At 37.2% G+C, this 12,792-nt stretch overlaps 1 long non-coding RNA gene, 1 other non-coding gene and 1 pseudogene across 2 annotated transcripts in view; 1 reads left to right on the forward strand and 2 right to left on the reverse strand.

Moving 5' to 3' along the window:
* Window positions 1–12,792, reverse strand: part of LOC142876360 (uncharacterized) — a 77,152-nt gene that overhangs the window by 24,021 nt on the left and 40,339 nt on the right. Inside the window, exon 3 of the long non-coding RNA XR_012923248.1 lies at window positions 10,534–10,596. This is a non-coding gene — a long non-coding RNA (uncharacterized LOC142876360). The remainder of the gene's footprint in view (window positions 1–10,533; window positions 10,597–12,792) is intronic.
* On the forward strand, window positions 7,278–7,404 carry LOC142876746 (uncharacterized; annotated as a pseudogene).
* LOC142876749 (U6 spliceosomal RNA) lies at window positions 9,366–9,472 on the reverse strand. The gene has a single exon (XR_012923569.1). It is a non-coding gene; the product is annotated as a U6 spliceosomal RNA (small nuclear RNA).

Raw genomic sequence — 12,792 nt, forward strand, 5'->3', positions numbered from 1 at the left:
GGGACCTTCTCATGAGGACATGGTGAGGTGGGGGAATCATTCCAGGTGATGAAACAGACGAGTGCAGAGGACCTGAAGCAGGAATGTGCTGGAGAATTTGAGGAATTGTGAGGTGGCCAGTGTAGCTGAAGTGCAGTGAAAAAGGGGGAGAGTAACTGGAAGTGATCATAGAAAAAGGGAGTGTTTAGGCAGGGATGGGCTAGATCATGCAGGGTCATGTAAGATTTTGGCTATTACTTGGAGTAAGTTGGGAAATTGTAGTGAACACTGCTGATGCTCCTCCACCTAGATCCTCTTAATCAGGCCCCTTAACTGGGTACATTTACCCTTAGCTGCTATGAGTGTTACACACATACCCAAAACCCCATCCTCACCCCACACAGCTCACAACCAATGGCTGACTGGCATAGTGGTACAAAAGGTGGAGCCAACTCTGCAGTACAGTTCATGCTCCAGAGCTCCCCGAGGGTCAGGTTGAGGCTGGTCTCCAGCTGAGATTACATACTTAACTTTTTCCCCTGCCCTTTCCTGTTTTCCTTTCTCTGTTCTCCTGAGAGCACTCCCCTTAAGATAATTGATACTGTATGTGGCCCCAGGAAGGAGGTGCCAAGAAAAGAATTCTGGAATTGTATCACTCTGCAGCTGGTTGCCAATGAGGACCCCATCACTGGTTGTAGGTGGAGGATTGCCAGTCCCTGGCATTTGTAGCAATGTGATTACTAAGATTTTCTCACTCATGGTGAAGCAGGGCAAGATAGAGGTGGAAGGTGATATACTGGCTAGCTTAATGCCTCTGGAATTTGAGAGGTACAAAGAAACAGTGACTATAAGGATTTAATCATGACTCTGACATATACAGGATGGTACCTTGTATTGGTTTTGAATTTGTTTCAAAATCAACTCTGCATTAGACTCTTAAGTCTAAGGCCTATGGTCCAACTAAAGGAATGCTGTTTTACTAGACACTCTGTAAGATGGAGCAGAAATACTACCCAGTACCACTCTTACAGACCTTACACGCACACAAATACATTTTTTTCCATTTTGGTTAGGATGGTTTCTACTACAAATAACAGAAAACAACTCACGGAGTTAAACAACGGAGATAATATAACTAAATATCCAGGATTGGTGTATTCCATGGCCCAGTCATCAAGAACCAGGTTGTTTCTGTTATCCTGCTCTACTATCAAGAATGTTGTGGCTTTATCCTTGGCAGGCTTTCTTCATAATCACAGGATGAAGCACCACAATGCTAGGTATTCTATTCAGCCATAATAATGTTCACTAGAAGTTTTTCAAAACCAAGAGTTCCCTCATCTTGGCTGGGCATAGTGGCTCACACCTGTAATCCTAGCACTCTGGGAGGCTGAGGCGGGTAGATGGTTTGACCTCAAGAGTTCAAGACCATCCTGAGCAAGAGCAAGACCCCGTCTCTAATAAAAAAATAGAAAGAGGCTGGGCGTGGTGGCTCACACCTGTAATCCTAGTTCTCTGGGAGGTCGAGGCAGGCGGATTGCTCGAGGTCAGGAGTTCGAAACCAGCCTGAGCAAGAGTGAGACCCCCGTCTCTACTATAAATAGAAAGAAACTAATTGGCCAACTAATATATATATATATATATATAGAAAAAATTAGCCGGGCATGGTGGCGCATGCCTGTAGTCCCAGCTACTTGGGAGGCTGAGGCAGCAGGATTGCTTGAGCCCAGGAGATTGAGGTTGCTGTGAGCTAGGCTGATGCCACGGCACTCACTCTAGCCTGGGCAACAAAGCAAGACTCTGTCTAAAAAAAAAGAAAGAAATTAGCTGAACAACTAAAATTATATAGAAAAAAGTAGCTGGGCATGGTGGCACATGCCTGTAGCCCCAGCTACTTGGGAGGCTGAGGCAGTAGGATTGCTTGAGCCCAGGAGTTTGAGGTTGCTGTGAGCTAGGCTGATGCCACAGCCCTCTAGCCTGGGCAACAGAGTGAGACTCTGTCTCAAAAAAAAAAAAAAAAAAAGAGTTCCCTCATCTTAAAAAAATAAATACATTTTTTTTAAACTTTTTATTGTAGAAAATTTTAAACAAAAATAGGGACGATAGTGTAATGACTCTTCATGTGCCCATACCCAGATTTACTGATTTTCAACTCATGGCATTCATCTTTTTACTTTACTTATGGTATTTGTATAGTATAAGATTTTTAAAAATTTTCATTTAATCAAATTGATCGATCATTTTCTGTATTGTTTCTTTAGCCTAGCTCACAGCAACCTCAAACTTCTGGGCTCAAGCAATCCTACTGCCTCAGCCTCCTGAGTAGCTGGGACTACAGGCATGCACCACCATGCCCGGCTAATTTTTTCTATATAATTTTAGTTGTCCAGCTAATTTCTTTCTAGTTTTTTTTTTTTTTTTTAAGTAGAGACAGGGTCTTGTTCTTGCTAAGGCTGGTCTTGAACTCTGTATTGTTTCTGAATTTTAAGCCATTGTTAGTGTAGTAGGTTGGAAAAAATAGCCACAAAGTCTTCCCACTCTTATCTATACACACCTGTTAAGTGTGACTTTACATCTCTTCCTATCAAGAGATGGAGACTGTTTCTCCATCCCCTTGAATTTAAGCTGGCTTTGTACTTTGCTTTGACTGATAGAATGCTGTGAAAGTGACTTTGTGAGAGTTCTTACCCTCTTGGAATACTGAGACCACCATGGGAAGGAGCCTGAACTAGTCTCCATGAGAATAAGAGATCATATGGAGAGACAGTCCTCACCTACTGTTAACACTAACCCCAGATATGCGAGTGAGGCCATCCTAGGCCATTCAGCTCCAGCCACCGTGCCAGATGACTGCCGTTGTATGAGTGACCCCAGGGAAGATCAGAAAAGAACCACCTAGCCCAGATTTCTGATCCACAAAATTGTGAGCAAATAAGATAGTTCTGTGCTAACCTACGAAGTTGGGTAGTTTGTTAGGCAGTGATATGTAGTTAAGATAGTTAGGAAATACAACTTAACTTTGGGTTTGGTATACACTTTTTCTTTTAGCTTTCATACTACTGCTTTTCGCACTCCTCAGTGGGAATGAAGAAAACTAGTTGTGTCCAGAAAAACCAGAATTTGTCTGGCTTAGCCTCCCGACCAATTGTTGCCATTTCTAAAATTCTTTTCAGAACTGCTTAATGCCGAAATGTGACTACATATAGAAGCATTTTTTTTTTCCTTTTAAGATTCAATGTTATTTAAAACAACCTTTTGAAGCAGCAGCTATTAAGTCCCCAAACAACCTAGGTTTTATTGATCTTTTTCGAATTTAACAACCATTGTAATGAAGCTTAAAAACAGTATTCCACAGCAGCATTTTTATTTTTAGACTGTTGGCTGATTTTAATATAATAAAAGATGTAATGTGCATTGAAAAAGTCAGAGTGAGATAAGTAGAGTGTGAGATCTAGAATGTGAAATGTATTGCAAAACATAAAAATTGGCAGCAGAATCAGATAATGCAGTTAACTTCTCTTTGATGTAGACAACAGAGATAAAGGAAGACTAAATTTAGAAAATGTAACATACTTTCCAGTTGGTGACAGGCCCATAAAACTTAAATATTGCTTTCATTTGTTGAAAAAAATTTATGGAGCAGATTGTCTTTAACAATGGATCTGAGATAACTATTTCTGTCCATTTTTTTTTTTTTAGCGTGAATTTTCTATTACAAAGTACAGTGTGTTCCACAGTCAGCTTTTGAGAGTTCAAGCTGGATTCACAGGAGATTAGATTCTGAATGTGTTAGTAGTTTCAGTGCCAACTATTTGTCCTGTCAGATAGCATCCATTGACTAGAAGCAACACTGTCCATTATAATAAAGCACATTTTATAATGTTTTTCCTCAGTTAAAAAAATTCAATAAAGAAGTTTCTAGAAAAAGATTACTTAATTTTGGGAGTAAGTTTTTAGTGAACAAGCTGGAAGGATGGTGAAGTTTATTATTATTTGAATTTTCCACATGAATATATAATTTCAAGTAATCATTGCCCAAATTAATAATTATAATAATATAAAAACTTAACTTTTAATTTCTGAGATTATTTCTAATGAATGGTGATTTTCAGGGGAAAAAACAGATGAAAAGTAAATTAGCTTTTTCCTTTATCAAGTGACATGAAGATGAGACGATTGTGGGCATTACTACTTCTCACCTTCCTTTGTGCTATTCTTACCTTATTCTATTATTGCATTCATCATTATGTTTTGCAATGATTTGTTTATATTTTAGAATCCCCCACTAGAATGGGAGTTGCCTGAGAACAAAGACTAAAGTAGGGCACTCAATAAATGCTTGCTGAATGAAATTATGAGGCTCAGGGAGTTATAGCTTGTTTTATAGACTTGAATCCTATGAAACAGGTTGATATTTGGCCATTTTTGACGTACAAAAACAACCATTACATAGGGTTCAACCTAAATACATTCCACAAGGTAAACCTTGAGAAAAGTTCAGATTAGTTAACGTCATTAAAATAACTATAACTTCTAACATAAATACAGAATTTTCTCAGATTATATAGAAACTTAACTAAGGAAATTCTCAAGTACAATTTTTTCCAGAAAGAAATCAGCCTGTATTTTTCTTTTCTCAGTATGAAGTCCACTTGTTACTCTGAATGGAATGTTCATTCCTTTTGTATTTTTTTTTTTTTTGGAAGCATTATATTTATTGACATCTTGCTCAGGTCTCCATCTAGATGGTTATTCTTCAAATCTTTGTTAATAACTATAGAGGGCAAACGTAGGGTTTTGGTTCCACTGTGCTGTGGACAGCCTTTTGAGCTTTAGAACAAGCATCATCCCATTAATCAGTTTACATGAGAACTGTAGCTGCAGGCAGATTCCAGTGCAATTACATGTGCCACCTCACATTATTTTAGCTTCACTGTTCTTGAAGAGATTGTTTCCCAACTATTTAAACCTGACTCTTCATATCAGAGTGACTAGTTGAACTTCTCCCAAGCTGAAAGTTGAACAGCAACATTCAATATCCTCATGTTGTTCCTTAAAATTCATTCAAGAATCACATCAGAATAATAAAGTTGATATCAGAGCTTATAAAAGGTCTTACAAAGATATTTCTTATCCAGTGATATCTCACTTCAAAAAATGTATTCAAGAAAACAGCAGTAATAAAGCAGAGTTTCCAGTACCATCGTAACTCTTTTTTTTATTTGTTTTTTACCTCTAGGCTATTTTGGTTATAGTGATATTTCCTGCTTCTTCTAAAAACTCAATTTCCTGTTTCCTCATAACTCAGTATTAATTGGAGGCAGAATTTCTCATATTCTTGTCAGTGCAGGCAGTTGGCCATCATCTGGGCTGTCTGCAATTTCTTCACATGGATGAATTTTGACCGATCAAGTTCCCATAGTTCGAAGTTTAATATAAATATACGGGCCTGGCATGGTGGCTCAGGCCTGTAATCCTAGCACTCTGGGAGGCCGAGGCAGGAGGATTGCTTGAGCTCAGGAATTCGAGAACAGCCCAAACAAGAGTGAGACCCTGTCTCTACTGAAAATAGAAAGAAATTATCTGGACAACTAAAAATATATAGAGGTTGGTCCGAGTGCACTGGTGTTTACAACTAATTGATCACAACCAGTTACAGATTCCTTTGTTCCTTCTCCACTCCCACTGCTCCACTTGACCAGCCTTTAAAAAAAATAAATAAATAAAAATAAAAATATATAGAAAAAATTAGCCGGCCATAGTGGTGCATGCCTATAGTTCCAGCTAATTGGGAGGCTGAGGCAGGAGGATTGCTTGAGCCCAGGAGTTTGAGGTTGCTGTGAGCTAGGCTGATGCCATGGCACTCTAGCCCAGGCAACAGAGTGAGACTCTGTCTTAAAAAATATATATATATAGAAATATATGGCTAAAAATATATGGTTAAAAAATGAAAGAAGGGGTGTGTGGAGGGATTTATACTACTAAATATAAAACTTATAAAGCCATGGCAATTAAGATAACTGATATAGGTGGATAGACAAATAGCTAATGGAAACGAATAGGGAGCTGAGATACAAAGCCTATATATACATATATATATATGTCAATTAGTATATGATTGATTACAGACCAGTGAGGAAATGATAGCCTCTCCAGTAAGTGGTGCGGGAACTATTGGGTAGCTACATGAAAAGTAAAATAAAATTAGCCCCTTACCTCATAATATACAAAAAAAAAAAAAAAAATTCAGAAGGATTAACAATTTAAAAGCGAGAAGAAAAATTCTAAAATTTTTAAAAGAAAATATTTCTATGACTTTAGAATTGGGAAAGAATGCCTCAAGACAAAAAATTATAAAACAGAAGGAACCAACTGATAAATTGGATTACATTAATATAAAAAACTTCTGTATGACAAAAGTCACCATAATGCAAGTGAAAAGATAAGCCACAGGTAGAAGATACGTGCAGATATAAAACCAACAAAGGATTAAGATCCAGAATATGTAAACAATTTCTACCAATAAATAAGAAAAAGAGAAACTCCCTAAATAGAAATTCACAATGGGTAGGAATTCAAAGAAGAATGCTAAATAGCTAATAAATATATATGAAAAGATCCTCAACTTCACCGGTAACCAGGGCAATGCACACAAAAATAATATACAAAAAATGTTGTACCCATCACATTTACAAAAATTTCAAAAATCTAACAATACCAAATGATGCATACAGTGCTTATTGGTAGATCTAATTTGAAAAGGAATTTGACAATATCTAGTAAAGACAAAGATAATTATATTCTATGATCCAACAATTTCATTTCTAGGTATGTACCCTATGGAAACTCTTACACATGCTGAAAATGATATGAAACATTTTATATGAAACATTGTAATAGCCAAAAATTAGAAATAACCTAAATGAATATCAATAGAAAATGGAGAAATAATTTATGTTTTATTGATGTAATTATATCTTAGAAAAGTGAGATTCTGCATGGATTTTAAATTTAATCTGTTTACGTCATTTCCCCCCACCCCAGGCAAACAACTTACTTATAAAGAGGAATATCCTTATATATTATTTCTGCATTAGATATCAATTATATATCCACATGAATAAGAAAGATTTAGTGTTTTACACTATTATTCAGGTGGTAGTGGCTAATTATAATAAAATTATTGAGAAAAATCAACCTCCTATGTCAAATATAGTTCATAATTTAAAACAGACGAACTTAGTTTTCTATAGCAGTCATCATAACCAATGTAATTACCTACAATAAAAAAACTATTCAGCTTTGCGCAGTGGCAGTATCGTAGCCAATGAGGTTTATCCGAGGCGCGATTATTGCTACAAAAAAAAAAAAAAAAAAAACTATTCAACTAGGTATGATGATATGCACCTGTGGTCCAAGTTACTTAGAGAAAGGAAGGTTGGTTGAGGCCAGGCGTTCAAGACCACAGTTTGCTATGATGGCACATGTGAATAGCCACTGCACTCTCACCTGGGCAACACAGCAAGACCCTGTATCTATTTAAAAAATTATTCTTGTGGGAGCTATTAAAATAAACCTTTCAAGGTTATAAAAAAGCAATTTTATTTTCATTTTTTCATGTTTTTTGCCATTTTTAGTAAACAGAAAAGCAATATTCTATTGATGGGATAGGGAAAATATATAGATTTCACTTAAATTTTGTGGTAACTGGTATGCAAATATAATATTCATTCTTATCTTTCTAAACAAAAGATAATTATTAATCTTATGCTTGACATTCTCAAAATCTCTTGTTTCAATAGCTTCTTAATATCTTTCATTAAGTACCACTGAAATTTAGGACCTATGATTTCAACTTTGCTCATAATCAATAATGAATCAAAAAATTGGAGGCTTATACATTTTTTTTTTTTTTTGAGACAGAGTCTCGCTTTGTTGCACAGGCTAGAGTGAGTGCCGTGGCTTAAGCCTAGCTCACAGCAACCTCAATCTCCTGGGCTCAGGTGATTCTCCTGCCTCAGCCTCCTGAGTAGCTGGGACTACAGGCATGTGCCACCATGCCCGGCTAATTTTTTCTATATATATTAGTTGGCCAATTAGTTTCTTTCTATTTATAGTAGAGACGGAGTCTCGCTCTTGCTCAGGCTGGTTTCGAACTCCTGATCTCAAGCAATCCGCCCATCTCGGCCTCCCAGAGTGCTAGGATTACAGGCGTGAGCCACAGCGCCCAGCCTACATTTTTATTTTTACAAGCAGAAAAGCTGTGGTGGTGGTGGGGAGAAAGAATGGGAATGCTATTTAGTGGTGAAAACAGAAAAAACAGAACTACATGTATCAACATGGACAAATCTCAAAAATATGTTGAGTAAAAAAAGCAAGTTGTAAAAGGATATGTAGAGTATGATGCTATATGCTTACAAATAAGAAAAATATTATCTGTTGTTTGTAGATACCTACATATATTATAAAAGTATAAAAATGTGCACGGAGATGATATGTATTTCAAGATAATGGTTACATCCAAGAAGGAAGGGAGGGAGAGGAATGAGATATTGAGGAATACTTAAAGAACTTTAATTGTATTTTTACTGCTTTGTTTTAAAAAATGTGAAGAAAAATGTCAAAATATTATGATACTTTGAAGCAAGATGACAGGTCCATGTACATTTATTATACTAGTCTCCAAATTTTTCTGGATGTTTGAAATATTTTGAAATTAAAATATTAGATAAAGTGAGAAAACTTCACTGTTTATGTGTAACATTGCACTGTCATTCTTTTCATTCTTTTTCCCCCCTCTTGGCTATATAATTGCAATATATCATTCTTTTCAAAAGCTAGAAGAGTAGTTAGCTAACTGGCCCTTCTGAAACAGAAGAAAAGAATACATTTGGCAGACAGCACTACTGAGAACTTGGAAGGCTGGGTTTTAGTCTACTTCAGGACTAAACTAACCATGTGCCCTTGAGCAAATCCTGTATGCTCTCCAACCTGTTAAATGAGAAAGTCGGACTAATATAATATAATGTCGTCTGAGATTCTTTCTGATGCTAAAAAGTTCAGATTATCACTGTACCTGTGAGAACAGGGAGAAGAAAGAATCCTTGCTGTCATTAAGGGGCCTATTCTGAGGCTAGCTGGCTGCCAGGAGACTGAATACTCATTGTTGGTCTTGAAGGCAGACATTACATATGATCTAAAAACTCTGTAATGCTGCAATGCTTATAAGTTCTACCAAAGAGGAGGGCACATCATGGACTTCATTTTTGAGGAATTTTATCTCTTACTTTCTGCTCCCCACCCCTACAGTTAACAACTGTTTCTTTTTATTTCTTTTTTTTTTTTTCTTGCAGGTAACGTAAGTTTTATTGGGTTGGGGCAGGAAAAAAAATATGGAATGCTTCACGAATTTGCGCATCATCCTTGTGCAGGGGCCATGCTAATCTTCTCTGTATCGTTCCAATTTTAGTATATGTGCTGCTGAAGCGAGCACTATACTGTTTCTTTCTCTGAACTTCTCAGAGCTCTTCTTCCATAAACAGAACTTTACCCTTCTTTATCAATCGTGTTGGTTCTAAGTGGTTTATTTTCTTACCGATCTTAAAATCCTTCTCTCAAGTGGCACATCTATTGTCTAGTAGGCCTCAAAAATTCCACAGCCCCTTCTAAATAAAGTAAAAGGTGTTGACCACAGCCTCCAGCACTTTGCACCAATCTGTTCTGCCTCAATGGCCTTCATTACCCATCATTCCATGGCTGATTCACAGTCTATAATTTGATCAAGTACTTTTGTTTCCTTATTTTTTATAAATCATTTCCACAATCTCCATTCCCTTTATGCCTCTTGGCCTTTTCAGAGGACATTCTGAATATTTAAAACTAATTTACCTTCTCCATTTAATCTATTTCTTCCTTTCAGCATCATCCCCAAAATAAATAAAATAAACTTACATTATATATTTATCATTAATGATCATATGTTGCATTATGCATGTGTTGATTTGATTTGATCTTTGTCAGTTCATTAGAGCTTGGTATCACACACTGATACATAACTGTTGCAATTAAAACTGGGAAACATGTTCTTCTCTGCACTTGGCTCCTTTCTACAAGTTTGTGTAGGTATGGTTAACAGGTAAGAAGATGATGGAAATCAGGCCAGGCTTGTGAATTAGAAACCCGTGTATTCTAGTTATTTCTGTTCCATTTCAAGAACAAAACCCACACTCCCAACTATAAGACTTCTAGAAAATGCATGCCACTAATCAAAGAAAGGGCCATTTAGGAGAAGGTGGTTGGTGCAGTACAAACTCCTTAGTACTACTGGAAAAACATCTCAAAGGTAATGCCTGACTTGTGGGTAAGTAGTATAAATAAGATATCACTCCTTATCTAAGTCTCTGGGTTACAAAATCTACATAAGGACCCAAAATGTCTTATTTGCCTTCCTCCACAGCATACAGAATAGTGCCAGAACACATACAAACTCAAAGTTAGTTAATGATGGTTAAGAAAAAACCATAGTTTTACATTTATTATTTACTTAATATTTACCCATCTGGACTTCAACTTGCAATAAATCACATTCACACGCTGTGGAAATGGATACAGGGAAATCTAAAACCAAGCAGAAAGAGGAGGCAATAATTATAGATAGATGAGTAATTTTATTAAATATAAATTCTTCTAGTGCTTTAAACCTTCCACTCAAGATTAACCACTCACTACACTGACTGTAGTTGCAATTTTAGTCATAAAGGAGAATGAAGATTGTATTTCTTTAACATGGAAAAGAAATATAGTATGATTTTATATGAGAATTAAATATGAGAATTTATTCTATTAAGATGAGTATGAGGCTACATTTCAGTTACAACATTTCAAACTACAGTTTGAGGCTACAGTTACAACATTTCAAAATCTTAGGACTTAATAAAAGTCATAGGGTATCCTTTTCTGCCACTTTGCATAAGTCCCAGAGACTCTATAGGAGACTCTATAGCAGACTTGAGGCTAGACATTCTCACTTTTTGTGGTCAGGAGAGAATTAGGAACGTGCCATTCTGAACCTGATAAAGAGAGAAAGAAAGAGTCCAGATTCTCCAGGGCAGGCAGTATTGGTTATAATTTTTTGCTAGTCCTTTTTGCCGCCACACAACAAATAAATGGCATTTTCAGGAAGGCATTTCTGGTTCCCTATTGCATCCTGCATATCCAGAAAAGATAAAACCAGCTATAGACACTTCCCTAGTCACTACAGACTTGGAAGCAGAGCTGCAAGTGACAGCCAAAGCATTATTCAGGGCCAGAAAATGCAGATGAAGAGAAGCAGCTGGCTTTCCCCCTCCTTTGGACTGCTGGGACATAGGAGGTCAGAGAAGGTCCAGGTGTGTTCGCACATACCAGTGAGAAAAAACTCAGTGAAAGGGGCACCTAGATGTCATGGCACAATAGCGGAATAACAGCTGTTGTTTTTCTCTTTGGGTTTTTAAGAATTAGACATTACTTGTTTTTTCCCCCTTTGGTGAGTTTTAATTTTAAAAGGATTCCATTCTTCTGGATGGTTTGAAAATATTTGATTTTCTTCCAGGCATTTTCTTGAAGTAATTTCCTGTTTTATTTTCAGAAATGTAAAATATGAGATGGGGATAAAGAAAGATCTACTTGACTTTAGCACAAATAATACTTCTATAAGGCACTATCAAGCATCCCAAGAAAAGTGTATGCTTGTCATCTTTTATAATTGGTTAAAAAAAAATTGGACTAAAAAGTAAAACTCTGTCACTTGCTTCCCATGCAATCAGTATGGTAAAGGGCTCCAGCTCCATTTTTTATTTTTTATTTTATTTTATTTTAATTTTTTTAAGAGACAGAGCCTTGCTCTGTTACCCAGGCTACAGTGCAGTGCCGTGATAATATAGGTTGTTCCCTGCAACCTAAAACTCCTAGGTTTAAGCAATCCCCGTGCCTCAGCCTCCCGAGTAGCTAGGACTACAGGCATGCGCCACCATGCCCGGCTAATTTTTTCTATTTTTAGTTGTTTGGCTAATTTCTTTCTATTTATAGTAGAGATCGGGTCTCACCCTTGCTCAGGCTGGTCTTGAACTCCTGAGCTCAAGCAATCCTCCTGCCTCGGCCTCCTCGAGTGCTAGGATTACAGGCGTGGGCCACCTAGCCCAGCCAAAGCTTACTGTTGATAGAGCTCTCTCAGCTCCTTTTTTATTTGGTTAAATCGATTCACTACTTTTCAAGACCCCAAATAACATTTATTAATGAACATTTGTTGAACTGCCTACTATGGTAATTGCATTTTACTAGACGCATAGATAGGATGAGAAGCTTACACTCTAGGCAGAGGGAAAGACAAACGTGCCGTATAAGTTAATTACACAGACACGTGACAGATGCTGTGCAGGCTTATAGGAGTGGTGGGGAAGGGAGCTGTGGTCAAAGAGGGCCTCTGGGTGAACAGAAAATCTCACCTGAGTTTTGAAGGATGAGTAGGGGTAGCCAAAGGAAGAAGTGGAGACTTATGTCAGTGGGCAGCAGCCAGGTAAAGGCAGCAGCCACGGTGAACATCCAGAGTCTAAGATTTCTGGAGTCTGCAGGTGACTCCTACTACTATTTTAATTAGAATTTCTGGTTACTGGAGAGTTTCTGCTGGTTGAGTTTCTGTGCTACGGGAAGCTCTAACACCTAGTAATATAACCATAGTAGTAGCAGAGTAGGGACACGTTTGGACAGGGACACTACCTTTCTGGCCCTATACTCAGTTTTTGCTGCCTTCATGCTTAAAGCATTTCTATGCTTCCG

This window comes from Microcebus murinus, chromosome 15 (assembly GCF_040939455.1).
Source record: "Microcebus murinus isolate Inina chromosome 15, M.murinus_Inina_mat1.0, whole genome shotgun sequence".
Taxonomy (NCBI): domain Eukaryota; kingdom Metazoa; phylum Chordata; class Mammalia; order Primates; family Cheirogaleidae; genus Microcebus; species Microcebus murinus.